Genomic DNA, 21,872 nt, shown 5'->3' with positions numbered 1-21,872 from the left:
CAACCGCTGGGGAGCCAGCTGACAGGAAGGGGCAGGGCCTGACCCTTCTTAAGCCCCAGCCATGAGGCCAGGAGGGTAGTTCCCCTCTGGTGGCCAAAGGAGGAGGAGTTCAGCCAGTGCAGACAGAAGGGAGAAGCCTGGCTGTATGAGCATCCCCTGATTGCTGCTATGGGTTGAAGCATTTCCCGGTAAGGATTGACTGCTGTTTAGCTGGGCAGTTTAGCTTTTTATGTTATAGCCCAGGGGCTTTGTGTTTTTGTGTTCACTGTTTTGACTGGAGGACTAGGTGAGGCTATTAGGGGTTGGAGAAGGCCTCATAGGGGCTCCACGGTAGTGTGGGGACCCTGGTGCCAGAGAGGGTGCAGTATTTTGGGGGCACTGACCCCAGCCCCAGAGAGAGAGGGCTGCGAAGAGTGAGATGCCCCAGAGTGAGGGGGGGCAGTGAGACTTCCCAGGGAAGTCAAGGAGAGGGCCAAAGCACAGCAGGGCCCAGGTTAAAACCACGTCAGTATTCTCTGCAAGGCTTACCCTGCGGTATAGGGGAGGAAAAGGAGCTACAGCTAGCGCCCCTGGCACTAAGGTGCATAAAGTGGGCAGCCTCCTACTAATTACATCAATTATTTAATCAATTAAGATCAAGACATGGCACGAAAGTAAGCAGGTGGTTGGCCCACAACAGGAAGGCGGAGTCACCAATAGAAAGGCTCTAGTAGCAATACTCCTCCAATTGCTGCTCTGAGTGCCCTCTGATTGCTACACTGTGCACCAATGCAGACACCCCCCCCACTTACCACTGACTGTGAACACTCCCCACCACTGCACCAGGCACATGAATGGGTGCCCTCCCATCACTGCACCACATGTGTGATTTTTTTTTTTTTTTTTTTTTTTTTTTCCGCCCCCCCCCCCTCCGCATGGCCCCTAGCCCCCCTGCCACATGCACGCACATGCACACATGACCAGAGACTCACTCTCAGCTCCCCATGCAGCATGTTGCAGTACCCCACCTCCTGGGGCAGAGGCAGAAAGAGGCAGCTAGAAGAGGGAGGGGAAACCCAAAGACTTTAGCTGCTACTGAAGCTGGACCAATGGGGCAGAGGGTGGGGAGGGGCAACAGTTTGTCAAGAGCCCAGGGACCACAACTTAATCCCTTGCTAGTCGCGTGCAGCCCACAGGCCACCAGTTGCATAGCCCTGAAACATAAAAGAGGCTGGTTGGTTTTGAGCTTAAAGAAGGCAAAAAGTCACCTTAGCTTTTTAGTTATTAATTTGTTCTCATTATAGTTAAATAGAACACTCAGAAGCACACTGCCTTTTTTGTTTTGCATTTGTACAGCACCTAACACAATGGGGTCCTGGTGTATACTGAGGCTGTAAAGGCTACCACAATATAAACAGATGAGAGCCAATCTTTTTGGCAGGCATAAAATAAATTAGCCCCACACCTTGCCAAGTGCTACTACAGTCCTCTTCGCCTGTCCAATTTGCAGCTCTGCTTTCTGTTTCCAGTTTAGTGTTCCCTGCCCATTCTGCCCCCTTTGCTTTCTGCTCCCTGCCCTATCTGCCACTGTGCTGTGTGTCCCCTCCCCGATCTGTTACACACCACATGCAAAGGCTGCCTGTGCCACTTGTGGTACCCACACCACAGGTTGGCTACCCCTGATATAAACAGTGCATTTTATTTTTTAAGCACTATGAATTCATCTTCAAGCAGCAGGCCTATGCACCCATGTGAGTCTATTTCATGCCCTAATTTTAAGAGTTGAAGAGGGACTTGAGTGGTGCAGGGATGGTTCCATTTTTTCATAAGATGTTCCAGGGATCTTTTTCAAGACAATGTCTTACTTTGCCATTTAATCCTTCAGAACATTTGTTGTGTGTTCAGCAAGTATTGCTATGCCAAGTAGAATTTTGTGTTTACCAGAAAAGGTCCAGCAAAATAAGTGTTCGAGATAATGAGCAGTATTTGGAGCAAAGAAAAAGTTGAAGGAACCTAGCCATTCTTGAAGTTGCTATTTTGCTCAAAGTAAATGCTAACACTTCATCAGTGTTTCCTGATAAGCATACTTAGGACACTATGTTACTGGGGAAAAAATCTTCCCCTCTGGAAAAACATGCATGTGTCACTGCTAAAGCAAAAGCAACACTGGCATACATACACAGGTTTTTGTTTTTTTTTTTTCAATTGTATCTTTTTGTCTTTGCTATACTATGTGATCCTGAACATCTTGCGACAAAAGCATCCTCTATGTTTTTAATATGATTGCCTTTTGCCGAACATCAGTATGAGGGTGACCTTCACTTTACAAAAGGGGACTCTGTTATGCAGATCAAGGGTATGAATCCCCACAGGTGAGTGGGTCAGCACAATATATTTGGTACAATTTAACATACCCTTTATAAAGATAGTGCCAAGGATCAAGTCTCAAATAGCCATGAAGTGATGTCTGCACATCACCTGCACTTTGCAAAAAGGTACCCATGGGGCATCAGGGCAACCAGCACCAATGATTGACTGTGGTAGATTAGCAGTTACAAAGAATATGGAGGTGCTGTGCAGGTCCTAGCCTTGGACTGGGGGAGGTGGATTTCACCTCACCAGTTGATGTACCCAGAGAAAGCCTGATTGCTTAGGCTTTATGCAGATGCACTGGATTTCCGTTTAAGAGAGTATGGGAGAATTGAGGCATAGGTTAGTGATTACTATGGATCTCTGAGCTGCTACCAGAGTTGTGACAATAATTGGTTTTGATCGTTAATGCACATTTGGACCGACTTCCTTCAAAAATTTCAGCTGCCAACCTAATATAGACAGTACATCTTTCAATTTGCTTCATTCCTTTTTATTTTTGTGAACCACATTTCTGTTGTAATTTTTTTTTGGCAATAGCACCTGTAGAATGTTCTACCTTCATTTAGAAAAAGTCTAAAGCAATATCTTCATTACATTAACTTAAGTATAATCAGGACCTCTTCCTAATTCATTCTTGAAATATTTCATGTATCAAAACAAAAGGATTTCAGCTGGGACATTGCCAAAAAGTTTGGAGATGTTTCTTCCAGTGTCTTATTATGGATTTTACATGTAATGTTCTACGAAAAGTCCTCTCAATAGATTTGCTGTTTAAGAGAGAGAGAATTATGGTTATTACATAACTGTGGTTCCTGAAATAGGGGTTTACAGAAGCAAATGAAATGGAAGGATCAGTAACATTCAGAGTAACTCTGGAAAACAAGGTCTCTTGGTCAACAGTGAACCACTGCTATAAGGACGACTTGCTCCCTTTACATCTTAAAGGAAGAGGAGGAAAAGGATAGGCAAACACAGAATGCCCACAAGAGAAGAGAGAATATCTGCCCCCAGCAATTGATATTACCATGCTGCCTTGTTGTCATAACCTTCTCCTGAAGAGATTCCCACCCTTGACAAATTACTTGAAACAAGTGGAGATTAATTTCCCTTGCATGAGCTGTTTCCAAGTAAGCCAGCTGACTACAATTCAACCCTCTGGCTGTAAGAAACATTCAGATTTTTTTCTACACACTTGATTCCTTTCCATCCTAAAGAAATATATCCAACTCTCTCTGCTGTCCTATTCCTTCCCTAAGAATGTTTTCCCAGATGTTTGAGTAAAGGGTGCTCTGGTAGACATGCTGTCTGTATAATTTTTCAACAGGATTTTTTCCTGTTTTTTTTTCTTATTACTTTCCTCCTGAAATGGAGGACAGCTAGCTAGGCATTCATTTTTAGACTAAGTGGGTACGCTCTGTGCTTTCTACTATTCTGCTTCCCTGATGAGTCCCATCGCTTTCCCAGTCCTCACTCCCAAAATACAATCTCTGAAGATTGATTGCTTTTCATAATCGGAGACCATTATTGAAAGAGTTGGGGTCAAGAATAGCCAGCGTGGAGGCCTGAGGGGCCATTGTTACCAAACTTTAATGCCTTGTGGAAAGAATTAGCTAGAATCTGCCAGGATTCTTTGGAAGGACATCATATGGAAATACTCTCCTGGCATTAGACCTGAACAAGTATTGGTCACCAGAAGCTGGAAGCAGGCTGCCATTGTCTGTCACTGCCTGTTGCAGGCACTAAACCTAAACAAGAAACTTCAGAACACTGTGTTCTTGACAGGTTGTTGCTGTGATTGTGCAAGTGCAGGTATGCAAAAGTATTTGTGAGGGCTGAGAGAGATCAGGGCCTAAGCTACTAGGGGCACAAGAGACAGTTCTGGAAAAAAGAAGCAAGAAAACTGCCTGGTGTTTTCTGCTTCTCCTGCATTCAAGAGAATAAATCCATATTCAAATTCTTTGTAGACAAATAGGATTGCACATACAAAAAATGTGACATATATATAATCAATTTCTTAATGGAAACAGCCTGGCAAGGTGCTGACTGTCCCTAACCCAGTGGGCCAAGGGCAAAAATAATGCTAAAGTGACAGCCCCCTGCAATGTAGAGCTGTGGCCAGGACCTGCATTACCCTTGCGGTTATATACAAGAAGCAATAGCTAGATGGAATAGTAATGACTTGTAACTAGTCATGTGATCTGCAGATCTGAGGGTAGACTTCAAGAATAGATGCAGGACTGTAAGCTTCTTGTGCGTCTATAGATGATAAATACTCTCCAAATTTACCACTTGAATTACTGATTTCAGAGTCTACATCAGAAAGGATAAAACTCATAAATCTGCTCATTCCCTGAGGGTCCAACACGGGTCAAAAATTTCTGGCCGGTTAGTACAGTGCAATGAATGGAATATACACCCTGCCTTGCCTTAGTAGGGTGGGCAGGAATGATTGCTTTCATTATTAATTAGATATGCATCTATCTCCCTTTTGTCAGAATTTTAAAAGGAGGGACAAGATACAAACAAAACATCATTTACATTGCAAGTTCTTCAAGACAGAGTCATCTCTAACCACATCACCTTAACACTACCTCTGAAACAGATTCATTTTTACATAGTGCCTAATTTTTTGTAGGAGTACTTGGGGACTACTGTAATTCACATAATTGATAACCACAACAGGGGTCATTTCCAGCTCCTGAAGGGAGGGAGAATGCAATACAGGTTTTTCTTTACCAAGCAGTTATATTCATCTACCTGGGTGGATGAATGGACAACGAGTATCAAGCACCCTGTTCTCTCTCTCTCTCTCTCCCCCCCCCACCTTGCTGGGGCAACAGACAGGGATCTCCAGTAAGGCAAATGGCACAGCTCCCACTACTCAGATTCCAAGCAGACATCACTGCATCAGTCACACTTCCTTCTAATTTTCAAGGTTTTCTTCACAGCAAGGGCTAGAAAGGTAAGCCTTGGCTACACATACAAGTTCCATCAATTTAACCAAGGCCTTGTTTACATGGGAAGGTAGCAGCAAAGTGAGCTCTGGTGTAAATTTACAGCACACTACCTGAACCCTGGTAACTTCCCAGGTAGATGCTACTAGCTCACAGTAAGTAGAATAAGCTACTTCTTTGTTGCTGCACACGAAGATGTGCAGTCAATGCAGAGTAGCTACCGCATTATAGTTTCATGTTCTTGCTTACTACACAACTTCCCCAGACAAACATGGTTACCTTGTCTCAGGCATGAACTTATATAAAGTTGTACCACAACCTTGAATGGTCACTTCTAAGCTGGCTTGTCAAGATTTATATGGGGTTGGTTTAAAAAGATCAAGCTATGATGATATAAACAAATTAATTCACACTAGAGGGTTGCACAGATGTAATTAATTAGTACCTGAACAAATGTAAAGTTGTGCAACTTACGCATGTAGACAAATCTTTCTTTTTGTGGGAAAAAAAAAATAAGCCATATGACTTAATGAACTGGGCCCCTTAGCCCAGTTTCATAGTTCCCTGATTTTAATCTGCCCTTAAATAAGGCACATGAAACAGTCACATCCAGCCCTAAATAAAACCCTGTTTACAGGAACTTTTTTCCCCCTAAGCCCCCAAGGACCCATGGAGACAATAAATTATTTCATAAAAATAGGCTTTGTGGCACTCCTTCAATGAAAGAAATCCTCATGGAGGAATTTGGGTATTATCCAGATTTTACCAGGAAAAGGAAAAAATAAAAATTCTGGAAATACATCAACATTGATACTCAACTGGGGTTATGCTGTTCCAGCATATCCCTTCTAGTGCCACACACAGGTAAGATTACATTATCCTATTTTTCTCCCCCAGCTGGCTAATAGGAAATTCCTTTTCTGAAGGAATTTCCATTTTAAGTCACCCACATTAAAAGAGATGCATTTAATACTAATAAATCCTCTTTCTTATAAGAGGGGAGCCAGACTTCTCATCTGACTTAATCCCTAACACTCCCCCCACAAATACACATCCTACCCATCCCTGCCTCTACCTCAATATCACTCGATCTTACAGAATAAAAGACCTAAGGCAGCTGTAGTTAGCTAGCTAGATCTCTGATCACTAATGTGTCCCCTGTTTTGTATTTAATCTGTGTCCAAATGGGAACACTTAGAAATCTTGGGTAGAGATTTCTATCAGAAAAGGCAGAACACCCTGTGTCATAGTGAAGGTAGAAATTATAGCTCTCTCCTCTGCCCAGAACACTTTTAGAATCATAGAAAATGAGGGTTGGAAGAGACCTCAGGAGGTCATCTAGTCTAACCTCCTGCTCAAAGCAGGATCATCCCAACTAAACCATCCCAGCCAAATGGGACTTCTCTGGAACCCTTCAGATACTAAAGGAGTTGGTTTCAGATGAGCACATTCTAATGCCTCTCAAGGCTACAATGCCCAGAGGAAAACTCTGGGTTTCAGAACTCCCTGCTCTACTAGTGGGACAAAGGAAGCTGCTATCAGCTCAAAAAGAATATGTTCACGCAGTCTTCTGAAAGAGACAAACCTCAAAAGTAATCAGGGCTTATTTCTCACTGGCATGCCTGATCTTCTACAGGAGCCATGTAGTCATGCCAAAAAGAACATCTATGGTAGAGTCCTCCTTCCCTTGTGGCCTTTCCCCAGTAGCATAACTAGGGGTGGGTGAAAAGGGCAGCAGCTTAGGAGGGGCACTAAAATTGGACCCAACCCCTGTGAAGTTCATGGCCTGGCAGCAAAAGCAGCCCCACAACATTGCTCTTGCAGCAGCAGCCTGGTGCCCAGATACCATGCTGCTGCTTTAAGAGCAATAGCTGGGGTGGATATACCATGTAGCAGCAGCAGCAGCTGGGGATTGTTTTTGAATCCCTTGCACAGGTAAGCCTCCTACACTCTCCTCACCCTGGGATGCCAGAACCTGCACCCTACCCCCCTCCAACTCCTCCTGCTAGTTGCCCCCCCCCCGCCACTCTCCCATAGGGTTTACCCAAGGTGTCTTCTCCATTTTTCTGGTGAAATGATCAAACCCCAAGCAGCCTCTTGCATCTGAGTTCCTGCAACAAATTATATCACCTTCGGCTGAACACCAGGAGGGAAACCAGCTCCCCCCCAAAGTGGATCTCATGCCTCAAGCAGTAGGTTTACCACAGGTAGGGAGTGAAGAAATGGCCCTCCTGCCTCTGGTGGAACTGGGGTCCTTTGCTCCCACAGAGGTAAAAGGCTCCCAGCTGGGCCCCCAGGGCATGGGTACTGAGCCAAAAGAGGAAGGTGAGCAGCTGCCCACACAGATCTGTCAGCCTCACTTCAGCTGCTGTCTAATGTGCAGGTCACTCTTCTAGGACTGAGGGAGTTTTGAAACCTGATTAAACTCCTTTTCATTGCTGGAATCCTGGATGGGGTTAGGAAAAAGTAAGATGGAGCCAGATCCCCAAATCACACCTGTGATATTTCTGTGCTTCATCATTCACCTCCAGTAATCAGGCCTCCAGTTAGCACACACATGGAGGTATCGCTATAGTAGAATCCCTGCTGGATACATAATGACTGTATTCACTGTATGGAATGTGTGAAAGAGCAATGGGTATTTTTTTTAAAACACCTTGAAATATTATTTTTTACACATACATGCATGCACACTTCAGTCAAATATTATTTGTCAAATAAATTCCTGGGTGAATTTTGTCATTGATTCCCCAAAACATCATTTAACAAATAACATTTTATAGTTTTCATCCACCTTTAATGTGTCCTCCTCTTTTTTGCATCCTCTACTCTGACTCCAGTCCTGCAGACACTTCCACATGAGTACATTTACTTGCATGTGTGCTGGCAGGATTAGAACTATAGGTTTCAATTCTGCAACAAGATCCATGCAAGCAGCACCCTGTGTCCACATGGAGTCCCACTGATTGCCAGAGGATCTGTTAATGTTCAGCATGTTAGAAAATCAGGTCACTTATTCAGGTGCCTAAGTGGGGCCTCAGGAGTCTAGATTTAGATTTCTATTTTTTAGAGAATTCTTGGCCTAAATGTTTCTCTCTCTCTCTCTTATTTTACAACTAATCATTGAGTCTATTCAGTACTATGGACAGTTCCACTGCCCGTGAGAGAATACTGCCTTCGGTCATGCAGAGGGACACTTCATTCTCTTTGCTTATAGCAATCCTTCTTATCTAAAGATCACGGATAATTGTGCCTGCTTCCACCCACTGCTTAAACAAAGTGGTACTTCTTAAACAATTTCTATAAACGCAGACAAAAGCACTTTGCTTTCAGTCCTGCTCATGTTTTTCACCGAATATTAAGATCTATTTTGGGGTTTGGGCGTGAATAATACTTTTATAAACTATATTGTAAACCTAGGGGGAAAATTGGCCTAATGCTTTGTCTCTTGTCACAACGGGTTGTATCAGTCGGATCAAATTATGACATAAGCTATGATGAGAAGTAGAAGAGGGTAAAGCACACAAGGATTTCAAAACAACGTGTTGCTCTAAATGCCATAGCTATTAAAATGACAAAATAAGTTAGAGTTTCACCCTTTGGGTTTTTTACAAATTAAAGAATTATTTAAAGCCTTTTTGCTTTTACTAAAATCTTTGATAGTAGATGTGAAGAAATCCTCTGTTTTGTCTGCCTCCTTGCTCTGAGTCTGCCCAGCCCCTCTGTTTTCAAACTCTGGCAGCTGGCTCAACTCAATCACCTGAGTGACTGGGTTATAAAAATTGCATAGGGAGGGGAGAGCTCACTCTTCTTTTGTCCTGAGTTTCCCACTGAACAACCTATGTGACCCTGGTCACTCTTCCTGGGGATACTGATGACTTTTAAAACGACTGGTCTGCATCATGTAGTCCCTGTTTCTGGTTGGAACTTAGCGGTCAAAAAGGGTTATAAAAGGGGTTACTCCATTTTGTGGGAAGTCAATCATTTTGGGACACTGAAACAAGGAAAAAATGTCCATTCTCACTCTCATTTTCTAGATGTGTATGCGAGTAACTTACCTGAAATGTAGCCAGTATATTAGGGTTATGTATCTTTAGCCATGTGTTAAAAGGGACAACAAGCCCATTCTGTTTTGCTCATGGTGTTTTTCTTTTAACATTCCTTGATCCTGCACCCTTTCCACAGTCTCTTCCTCTCATGTTAATAAATGCTATCTGTTATACCATGCCTAGCTGTGGATTCTTGAGGGAAGAGAGAAGGGACCAGCCTTCTAGCTCCCTTTGCTAGGCTACCTAAAGTAGACTTGGCTTTTTTACTTTCCTCTAGTACAGAAGGCTACTTTTGAATGCTTCAAGTTAAAAGAAGCACCCCAAAATACCACGGTGCACTAAGAACCCTCAAGGTTTATAGGCTCTGTTTACCATGGGCTTCACAGAGGCCTAACAGAGACCAGAGCCTAGGTCATGGCAGCAATTACCCCAGGCTTGCAGGTGTGCTCCAGAATGGAGATCAGTTGAGTGTAGGCACCCCAGGGGAGCTACCCAAAGCATGGTTTTTGTTGGCCACAGTGAGGCGGGTGGCTCAGCATAGTAGCGCCCCTATGATCCAACCACAGTAGAAACTAATTGCTAAGATATGAAAATATCCTGCCATGCCTTGCAGTGGGGAAAGATGTATTGATGGGCAGTAAAATGTTTCCGCATATCTAAATTTCTACTAAACTGTTAAACAGATGCTCACTGAGGGGAAAAAATCAGCTGCAATAAACTGGCACTGACACAGACTCAAGTCATTGGAACTGCCATAGAAATAAGATTCAGTCAAAAAATATTTTATTTTTATTTTTTTTCAATAAAAGCTCTTGTGAGATTAACAATATATATCATTTCAGAAAGAACAGTAAGCCCAGAAGTGACCACATTAATAATAAAAAGGAGAAAACCTTAGTTTTAATCATCACAACATGTTGGTAATTTCAAAAAGCAGGCTGCCTCACAAAGCTTGACTTGTCTCCCATGTATGCTAATTTACTCTCCTATATTACATCTAAAGCCAATGGCAAAGCAAAGCTAAGTCTCTGTCCTAGCAGAGGACAAATTCTGTTTTCAAATACTGTTATACCCCTGTAACCCTAGCAAAGTCAGTTGGGTATTGCACCCATGCAAATGAGAACAGAGTTTGGTCCCAGTTCTTTATACCGTGGAATGAGAGATGGGGGACAGTGTCCCATTCTTTATGATCTTTCATTTCTCTGTTTTGACAGTATCCCCCTGGAGTAGCTTACAGAAGGTGTTTAACCATTCACTAACTGACTGCCTTGGTGAAGAACCAAAATAAAAATATCAAATCTAAAATCTTTGTTTTTCTTCTCTCAGGATCCCCAAAAGAATCTGGCAACATACCATGCCAGACTAAGCTGTCTCAAGGGTTGGCCTTTTTTCCTGCATTCTAAATAAGGGCCGTTATGTAGCACAAGCTTTATACCTCCTTTCTAAAGATAAAAAAGTACTGAGAACCAAGGGCTAAAGTGTCCCCTGTATCCTCTCAGCTATTGACTGAGGTGCAATCACCTGATCCAAAACATGTGGTTAATTGTCAGTCAGTGCCTCCCCCACCCCCACTACTTCCCCAAAAAAGGGAAGGCAAACTATATCTGGTCCCAGCAACCCAGGTTCCTTTCAATACATATTGGTGAGGAAGATTGCTGTACTAGGTATAATTTGGGCCCAGTTATACCTTTATAATATCAGTGGTGATTCTTGTTCACATGCATAAGGCATTCTATCATTTCAATTTTTAAATAGTAAAAATGGAAGGGCTTCTTCTTAGCTTCCATCTTCTACACCCCCATTCCTCTATCTCATATGCATACAAACACATGTGCGCACACAATATTTTTATGTTCTACACTAGTGTATAAAGGGTCCTCATCATTTTCCTGAGTCCTATTCTTTGTGCTTTCCTGAGACTTAGGAACAAGAAGACTGGGAAAGCCCTGCATCATTCTTCAGTCTAAGAGATTTAAGAGCAGCAGTCAAAGAGAATCCCTATGTAGTTTGCCGATGGAGTGACGGTAGCTACAGCACTACAGTGTAAGGGAGAAGGACAAAGAAGGACAAACAGAGGAAATGAAGGGACGCCTTCAAGATTGCCAAGAGAGGAGTAGAAGGTACATAAGCTGCCTACAGCTGCATCATCGTAGTCTGTGATCTAAAAACAAACTGAGCTCCTCGTGCCTTATAGCCACAGCATCTTGATATATGACCTAAACTAGCAGGTTTAGAGTTGTCCAGGAGTGCTGACAGATATGCAGGCTCCCACTCTAACTCATGGTGCTTTCCATTAAGTGCCATGAGTTAGAGCACCCCCACTATCATGACCCAACAGAGGGGGAAAGAGTCTGGCTGCAGAAGCCCGGGGATCCTGCCTCTAGTGGAAGAGTCACCCCTGCCAGGCTGCCTGCTCAAGCTGTCTTCAGGAAGGGAGGATGGAAGGGAAGAGAAAAGGAGGGAGGGGGGAGCAAGCTGCAGACTGGGGTTTGCCTGGCCTGAGCTGGAGTGGGGGGTTACAGGAGGGAGCCATGAGGCAAGAGGGCTTCAATCCACCCACCCCCACTCCAGCTCAGGCTGAGCAAACCCCAGTCACAGCTTGATTTCTCCCCTCCTCCCTGGTACCTTCCTGCAGATAACACCAGGGCAGGGTTGGGCTGTATCAGCCCAGTCCTGATCGCACCACAAATTAATCATAGGGAACACAAGTTCCCTAAGGTGGGGTGCCTTCATCTGATTCCTCACTTGATGAGGATCGGTTTGTCATGCAATCAGCCACTTATAAAGTGCTCTGCAGTCATGCACATGTCAGGGCATGGCTGTAGAGCATATTCAGGAGGCCCATCACATGACAAATGTAATTTCTGTCTGTACCTCAGTCTCTAAAGGCAAGTCCAAGTACTGAAGGAAGAGGTATTTGTGATTTAGTAGGTACAAAGGCAGTAGTTCTCGAAGTCTGGTCCACATAGCACATGATGTTGACTCTTGCTCCTGTAGATGTCCAAGCTTATTATGATATTAAAAACACAAAACATTAGCTGGAACACACTAGCTGACTATATTACCCGCTACATAAGAAGATGGGAGTTAACCTCAGGATAGGAGCCCTAATTCAAGGGGTGAAATACTCCAATTTCTCTATTACAGTAATCATTCTTCTATGGATATTGTGAAAAATTGTACCCATTTCTACTTATTACCTAACCAGAGGCATTTCTTAAGCAGTTTGCAAAAACACAGATAAAATGAAGTAAAAGCATTTTGGTTTCAGTCCTTCCATAAAAGAATGTCCAAGGAGGAAGGGAATAAGGGAGCTGAAGAGAATTAGCAAAAAGTACGGGCTCAGAGGAAGAAAGCAGCATGACCATGGAGAAGGGCATCAAACAGAAGGGAAGCATGGAAAGGGTAAAGGAGGGCCACTTGACAAGGAAGCAGAAACAGAAAGAAAAACATAACATATGTGAAGGAGAGACTGAAGTAAGAGCCAATGAAGATGCTCTGTGCTTTTTTTCCCCCACTAAACAGACAAAATCCACAGTGCATTAAAGTAGTTAAACCACATCTTAACCATTCCTGCAACATGTATTCTGGTTGCCACAAGGATATTATGTGATAATGAACAGGAAAAGAGGTTATCTGTATAATCATGAATGAGATGGGCCATAAGATTTCTGCCCAAGCCCTCACACGTATTTTTTTTTTTTTTCAAATAGTGTATGGAAAGGTTTTTATTTCTGTGAATTTGGGGAGGAGTGTGTTGTGTTCTCTTCTGTGCCACTTTCCCCTTTACTGAGTGTCATCAGTTGCCAAGCTCATGTCTGAAAATGCAAAAATCCATTTGTTACATGTAGCATCTACTATGCCTATAATTGAACATGGGAGAAAAATAATATATTGTTCTGCATTTTTCAGTTGGGCTACCTTGCACATTCTCCAGAAATCTGTATAACAGGCTTCATTCTTTTCCTTGCATGGTCAATGAGTCAGCTTCCACTGTTATTTATGTGGATCTTTCACATGGCAACGGGGGAAGAGTTGGGTGGCAGGGTGCTGAAGGAAAATGAGGCTGTAAAACAAAACAACTTTAGCAGTAGGGCTCGGGGCAGATGTAATATTTGGTGCTGCTTTAACTCATTTTAGAAAAAAAGGACTAAATTGCAATTTAGGAGAGCATCTTTACCACTTGAGCCCTCCTCCAAAAATATTGATCCATTTTTTTTCAGGGAACTGGATGAGTCAAAGAATCCTGGTAAGATACCAAGTCTTCACCTTTAGGTCACAAGTTTCAACCAGACTCAGGTCAGAAGTGACTGAAAGGCATTTGCTAACTCTCCTTTGAATGAGGTTATAATAATATATTGCATTGATATAGTGCCTTCCATTCATGCAGCAAAAAGCACCTTTGCAAAGGGTAATCATTTAGCTGTGTGATACTGAGGTTTAGCTTTGTTACAACTGTTTTCCAGAGGAATGAATCAAGGCATGCTAAGTCAGTGGGAGAAATGATAATAATTGATTCCCAATTAATGACTCTACCCAACAGACAACATAACCTGGTTGGCCTCTCTTTCAATTCAGATTCTTAGAAGATAGCTGCTGGCATTACAAAGCCCTCTCCCACACTGGCAGTAAATGACACTGCTGTTGGTAGCCTCAGGAGAGGAGATGAAGAATGAAAGGGAACATAGGGACAGAACTCTGCCCTGCCCTCTCTCTACAGAAGGTGGTCTGGGTGGGTCAGTGGGCAGAAAGTTTTCACCACTACAACCTGTGCTGCCTATGAGCGCTAAATAGAGGTCTTTGTTCTCCAGAGTTTCAGTCCAGCATTTTTCACTAGTACTAAATTCACTCTTCTTTAAAAAAAAAAAAATAAAAAAAAATCAGATAACGTTATCTCCAGGGAAACAGACTCCCTACAGCCTCATCTTTTGCTCTCATGGAGTCAGCCAGCTTTCCTGCTCCTTCTGCAAGATGGTCACTTAGTAATGAGGCCGGTTGGATTCTCAAGGATAATGAATGCAAAAGCAAGCAGTGATGGAAATGCTGAGCCAGGCTCCATCAGTCATTCCTGAACTCTGGAATCCATTAGGAGGGGTACTCAGGGACTGAAGACAGAGGCAGCATGTGAATATCTGCTTTTGGACACTAGAAGTGATTAGAAATGCAGGATGCTCAGATGTAATATTTATTGGACTCCCAAGAGCTACAGCCTCCTCTGGCGATGAGAAAGCTATCTCTGGGACATCATAATGCCTCTCTTATCCATTCTACCTCTGTGTTTCTGCTCAGTAGTGTTAACAGAGTTTAAGCATTTTTAAAGGCCTGTTCATTACCAGGATTGATTCATGCAGTCTGGGGATGCTTTGAGTCATTCCACTGCCACCTCCCCCCCCCCCCAAAAAAAAATAGCTTTGTGTTCTGCAGAATTAACTTTTTCATGCAGGCTAACCTCATTCCCTCATTTCATTGAGAAATATACCCCATTCATTCCTTCATCCTCTGCCACTCACAAATGCAAATCATCCCATTCACATTTAGACATGGTCAGTACACAGCCCCATTCACACGGGCACACACAGAACACTAGCAAAACTTCATTCACTCTTGCCTTTTACTGTTGCAAATGATCATCCACTTGCTATTATCACTGTACCTTATCATTGAATTTAATATCATAGGCTAATCATACTCATGCAAATTTTAAATGGAGAAATTAAAAGTATGGGGTCTTTCTTAAACATATCTGTGAACCAATGGTGCAAGTAACATCTTCAAAAAGTTAAATGAAAGGCTCAGATGGTCAGCCTCCTATACCCCTCTCCAAAATCATTGCACCTCAGCCACTTAATGCTTTCTTATTCCTTCCTGACTGAACCTTGTGGATTAGTAGGTGTATGGGGCTATTCATAGAAAAGGCTTCTTCCAGGTATTTTGCAAGTGGCTTTCAATGCCAGCATTCAGAATATTTTTACCAAATCAGCATTCTTACAGAGACATTTGCCCATTTTCTGTATATGTCTTGGATTTCAGTTCTGATGATCTCAGATACCCACAACCCCACAAACAGGGTCTACCTATCTACAATGTATTTTTCAGAGGGGAGTCTTTGTAACCAAACCCCCAAATATAGGTCTGTTGCCACTCAAAGTGTTCTTTTGTGCAACCCATAATTTGAGTCCATCGGTTTCCCTATTTCTAGATTCTGCCCCTAAAGTTTTCATTGAAATTCAAGCTCATAGCCATTTTACCAGTTTTTCCCTACTCTGAGTTTGAGTCACCTAAGACACAGCAGGTTGCTAACTTATATACTATAGAAGGATATTTTCAAGCTCTTTAGGAAAGTTAAGAACCTGTCCCTCTATTAGCAAGCCCCAAAGGAGAACTGGGGCAACTTCCAAGGCCACAGGCTCAAGCTAGATTAAGTATTATTTAAATTTGGTTTGACAACAAAAGCACTACCTCCATCTATATAGTGGACTTCCTACTAAAAGCATGCCTATAATGTGGATATGAATTAATTACCTGTTATTCTCTGCATCAGGGCTGTCTAACTGGCAGCTTCCACATTGCATGCAAACCATGAAGGCTCAGTTTGCAGCTCCCAGGCCAGGGCCAGATTGATCCCTTAATGGGCCCTAGGCAAATAAACTATGCACCTAGTTGCATTGCATAGGGCAGCAGCAGCAACTGCCAGCACCGCCAGGGCTTGGAGCTACAGCGTGCAGCCCTAGAAGGGAAAAGGAGCCAGGTGGCACTGTCACAGTAAAATAAGCACAACTGGGCCCCTTCTTCACTTAGGGACCTAGGCATGTGCCTAGTTTGCCTATCCATTAATCCAGCCCTGCTCCAGGGAGTGTCTAGGTTCCCTTCCTCCAGCTTTTGTTACTGCAGCTTGCACCCTGGGACAGCTGGGGAGGGGACTGAGGGTTGGGGTCATACATGCAGTGCTGTGAAGGGGGCATCACTCACGCACAGCACAGAGTGGCATAGTGTAGCTGGGGGTCCTCCACACATGGCGTGATGTTACAGCAGAGGTGAAAGATGAAGCACGCATGAATTCGTCATGGTAGAACACAGTGGGAGGGCAAGTATACACATACAACATAGAAAAACACATCAAGGGGTGGGGGAGCAGTGAGTCTGTATGCATGGCCAGGTGGCCCATGGCACAGTAGAGGGGTGCACTCAGGCAGTGTGAGGCCAGGACAGCATGTGGCCTACACTAGTGTGGCCTCAGCCACATAAAAATTGGACAACACCGCTTTACAGCTCCAGACCTGAAATACACTGCACAGACAGATGTCTGCACAAAGTTCGTTGCAGGATCTGAACCTTATCTCTCCTCACCATCTGAAGCAGGCTGGCTAAGTCCTACATGCTGCTATTTAAAGTAAGCCAATTTGTATTCATTCTGCCTGCTACATTCACCAGTTGTTCTGAATTTTTTTTTTTTTTTTTTTTAAGCAGAGGGGAAGAGGAAATGTACAACATGAAAAAATCATTCACTGGTAAATTTTTGTTCTATTTCTTTCTCCTCCCATTATCGCTCCCCATCTCAGTTTCTTTTTTTGTTTCCTACTTTGTATGTATTATTCTCTTCAAATTTTCCTCAGTCAAGATTATTCTGAAGCTGATGGGAGGGATTAATTATGCTACCTATGGGGATTAATTACACCATCTGTGACTGACAGTCTATCTTGCCTCCCTGTAGCCTGGTAGATGGAGCTACAACACCAGCTACCTGAATCATCCTCTATAGGATGTAAAAGAGGAAGCACTATGGAGAACACAATTAATAGTCCATTACTCTTTCCTTTTTGGTTAGTGCATTAAGATAATACTTTGACTTAGCCTGATGGTTGAGTTCATGAGAGGCTCCTCTGATTTCCCTGTCTAACAAGCTGGAAGGAAGCCATTTCTTCCACTGTCTTGGCATTCCACTCTCTTCAATGTACATTGTTCAAGTAAAATATGCATCAAAAGTTCCCAAAAATCTTTCTAATTCCATGGACACAAAGATAATTGGTTGTTTTTGTACCATCCCCAGTTGGTCTGTGAAAATTGCACCGCTACCCTTTTTATTAAGATAATGACATTTTGTAACAGTGGAATCTTCCATACCATGAAGGTTCTCCCATCAAGTTGTAAAAGGCTGTGTATCCTGTCAAAAGTGGGCTCTGGCTGCAGACTTTGGAAACCTGAGGTTGATCATTGTAGCTATCCAAGGCAGAAGCCAGTTGTAGCCTTCTAACCCAATTTAAGGGGTAGGGACCGCCTGCTCATAGAGACATGCTGACCATGTGCATGAGACAGAATGCTATGGGGAGGGTTGTATTGGTGATTCTTCAACTGCAGGATTCCCCCACACAAAAAATCCTGAGATCCCCTTTGGTCCCCTTGGGTTTAGACTCTAGTCTTTGCCAACTGGCAAGTTGTCTTACACTTCCAAAGCAAGGACTACTGTTTATACACAAAGTACTTGCACAAATACTTTTGACAGGGAATAGTAGTAGTAGTAGCAGTTGCATAAAATATAAAGTAGGTCCTCTGCTTCAGAAAACTTTGGATTGCCCTGCCTACCACAGGAGGAGGTGGTGGATAATTTTGATCTAGCTACTTCTAAAATGGTCTTTGAAGCTTTAAAAAGCAGCAAAACAAACAGTAGAGGGGACCAGTTTGGTCCCCTCTTTGGCAGCCTCTGCAGAGAGATTAAGATGTGAGCAGACCATGGAAACTGAACGTTTCACTCATCCCTAAAAGTTGTCCTTACAGGCAAGGTTGAGGCTTCCTGGAATATGCCAGCATGTGTGGTGTATTTGTATTGCCAGCCCCCAGGCTGCATGTGTTCTGTGGAAAAACAGACACCAGCACTGAGGGTGCTGGGCATCCTTAGTCTGCTCCCAGGAAACTGTGTTGTTTGGTACTATTCCACTTCCCCCTCAAGAGCATGGAGATGAGGCAACTTGGGTGAAGAATGAGGGAGAAGCTCCTTACAGAGCGGAAAGCGGAAGTAATAGAGAGGTAGTTAGTAGGGCTGTGTAAAGCTTCACTAGCCAATTCAATTCGATTCAGAGGAGATTCAGCCCGATTTGGTGACCGAATCTCCAAATCTGAATCAAATCAGGAGACCAATTAAATGCTCCAGAACAATTCAAAATATCCAAATTGATTCAGAAAAAGATTGAAAAAAGATTAATCGATTCAGCCATAGACTAAACAGGCAGCTGACACGTCTGCCTCCAGCTGCTACATTTGCATCTTGCACCCTTCCACACTGGCTGGCAAGCAGCAGCAGGGCAGAGCCCCCGCTCCCAGCACTGATGCGAACACAGTAGCGCTGGGAGTGGGGGCTATGCCCTGCTGCTGCTTGCCCCCTTCCACCCAGAGCGAGCCATGCCTGCATCGTGCCTCCCCCGCCCCAACTGGCCGTGGCTGGACAAGTGGCAGCACGGCAGAATCCCCACTCTCAGTGCTGCTGTGTCTGCATCCCCTGCACCCCACACTCCACTCCCTGAGTAACGTCCCCCCCAACCCCAGCCACGCAGCTTGTCCCAGTCCCAGCCCCAATCCCTCCCTCCCCCATGCCCAGCTGGAGGCAGCTCTGTCAGATGCCTGTTTAGTCTATGGCCAAATCTCCAAAGTGGCACCAAAGCGGCGCTGAATTTTTTGGGTCTGATTTGGCTGAATCGAATCAGGACAGTGATTTGAATCTCCGAATCGAATCACTGTCCTCTGAATCAGCTGAATCCAAATCCAAAGTGAATACTTGCCACTTCACACAAGCCCAGTGGTTAGCCATGTTAGTCTGAAGTTAGGCAGAAGGCAGAGTTGTGAGGCAGAAAGTAGAGTAGATTTAGAAGTTCTGCTTGCTGCAGTGCCTTAGCATCTGATGAAGTAAGATGCTGCTTATGAAAGCTTATGTACCTCTAATTTAGTTAGTCTAGTCTATAAAAGGTACAAGTATACCTTGCCTTCTATAATTAATAAGAGCCAGCAGCTTTTTCAGTATCAATCTTTGTGACTCTTTTCCATTCAGTCTTTCCCCAATTCTCATCTCATTTTTAATAAGTGCTTTTCACATTGCCCCATATTCACTCTCAACTCAGAGGACACACCAGCTGTTCCATTTGGAATGATCTCTTTTTTTGTAGTTCTGCCAGTTTCTGTACATGCTGGTTATAGGAGGAGAGAGGAGAAAAAGAGGAATGGAGGAGGTGTTGAGAAAGGAAAGGACAGAAGATGGTGAAGAAAGAAAGAAGTGGGAAGGGAGACAAGAAGGGATTAGAAAGGAGAGCAAAAGAGAAGTGTTGCAATAAGGAGGAGAGGGATGTAAGATGAAGATAGCATAGGAGACAGGAGTTAAGCAAGAAGGGGACCCACAACAGATAACGGCTGTGAGGAAAAGATTGCAGGGATGGGAGAGTGGGATGGAAGAGGAGAAAGCAGAGAAGAACGCAGAATAAGGGAGAAAAGGGAGAGAGGGATGCCAGCTTTATTTTTGCATTACTGGCCATTATGATGGGTAAAGGTTTTGTTCAAGTGCATAGAATGCAAACTGAGAATCAAGATTCTCAGATACAATTCTTGGTTTTTTTTCCATTGGCTACCTGTGTCACCTTGAGCAAATCACTTCACTTCTTGTGCCTCAGCTTTTAAACCTGTAAAATGGGGGTGATAACAATAATATCTCCCTCATGAGGATGCTGAAAGGTTTGCTTAGTGTTTGTCAAGTGCTTTAAGATCTGAGGTGGAAGATGCAGTGAAAATTCTAAATAGCATCAAGGGGTTTTTTTATTATAAAACAATATCTATAATTTTATTTATTTATTTTGGCCAAGCAGAAACTTCATGGTTGCTTAGTTACCAGCGAACAATAATGAGAATCTGTTTAGCCTATATTGCTTAGGAAAAGGGGGTGGTGGTTTGATATCATGTCATATGCAGCCACCTGCTAACTAGAGCTGGAGTCAGGAGCTAGATTAACCCTGTTTGTGTAATACATAGTCAGAACATGGGGGAAGGGGAAACAGGTCAATCTGTCCATACACAGGGCAGGAGAAATAAAAGCTCAAGTCATCAGAAGTCAGTTACAAACTATTTCCTCTGCTTGTTCATTTAAGGAGATCATAAATGAATACAAAATCTCCCAGCTCTGATTCTTGACCTGTGTTTTCCTAATGTAGTAATAGCTCTTACCACCAGCAAGCTCTCTTGAGCAGAAATGATCATCTCCACCAACTTGGACAGTGGGGGGTGGTTTGTATTGTGGAGAAATGAATTCCAAGGTGCAAAGTTAGAAAGAAGCACATTCTGTACCGTTCACTGTTCTGCTCACACTCTCTAATCACTTATTAGCACCTTCGTTCTCAGCCTTGTTCAGTTCCTTTGGACCAGTCTGTACAGTGAAAACCTAATTCAAAATCCCAAGCAGTTTTAAAATCAGTTTCGCTAAACTGACTTTAAAGCCAGTTCGACTTGCAGTGTAGATATGGCATCCAAACCATTCCATTTTGCTGGTTATAAAACCAGCTGAATGAATCTTGACCTCATTCAGCAGAATTTGTCTAGGTTGGCCTAAACCTAACCTATGCTATAGTTCTTATTGAGTTTTAACTCTTAAACCAGGTCTAGAAGGTACTCTTCCCATGCCTGACAGCAGGGAGCTGCTCAAGGTGGGTTAGCCTCTCAACTGGAAGCAGTGTAGCTGTGTCCATGCAGTGTCCCATGCTGGTATTAGCTTTAGGATGCATCAACTGGCCTCGTTACTCAGCAGTGCTAATTAGATGATGAAAAGCAGCATGTAAATGAAGCTATGTTACTTCTGATTTAGGAACAGACCACATGAAAGTGTGGCACACTTGAAGGCACTGCTGTTGGCCATGGTATGTTTATTGTGTATATATGGCCTTAGTTGAAAGGATTTTAAAACCATCTTGGATTTTTTGAGAAAACTCCCTCAGTATTGTTCTGACCTAAAACTTAGCTCCTTTGTCATCCTGCCTGCACTCGCATGTTCTAGCCATTATGAAATTTTGCTCCTTTTTTCACCTCAAGTAGTAGGGTTTCATCTTGTTTGCTTCATCAAACCACTTCTGGGTAGTGTCCCAAGCTGAGTCATCCCTCTGTAAATGCTACTAAAAGCCAAGTTCACCACTTCAAGGTTGAATGAACCAAATCTTATTAGCCACCTATAAGAAACTGAAGAGACCAGCTCATCCTAGGCGACTGGAGAAAAAGACAACAAACTAATTCCCTATAATTACAGCATAGCTTCATTCTGTACAGCATATTTATTTTTGCCCTACTAAGTCGCATCTTCCTAAAGAATGTCTTGCCAAGAGTTGCTTTATTTAAGTAGTGGGTAAAGTGATCCTTTGAATATAGCCATATCTACTTAACAGAGGTGCTGGAAGGCTTATTTACCTTACGTTCATACTGGAATTTGAAATCTTCCAATAATAGCTACTCTAAAAAAATAGCCACCTTTTCATTGATAAAGAATATACTGTACCTAAAA

Source organism: Crocodylus siamensis, chromosome 4 (assembly GCF_052110815.1).
Source record: "Crocodylus siamensis isolate JL-2025a chromosome 4, ASM5211081v1, whole genome shotgun sequence".
NCBI lineage: Eukaryota > Metazoa > Chordata > Crocodylia > Crocodylidae > Crocodylus > Crocodylus siamensis.
Note: the sequence above shows the minus strand (reverse complement) of the source record.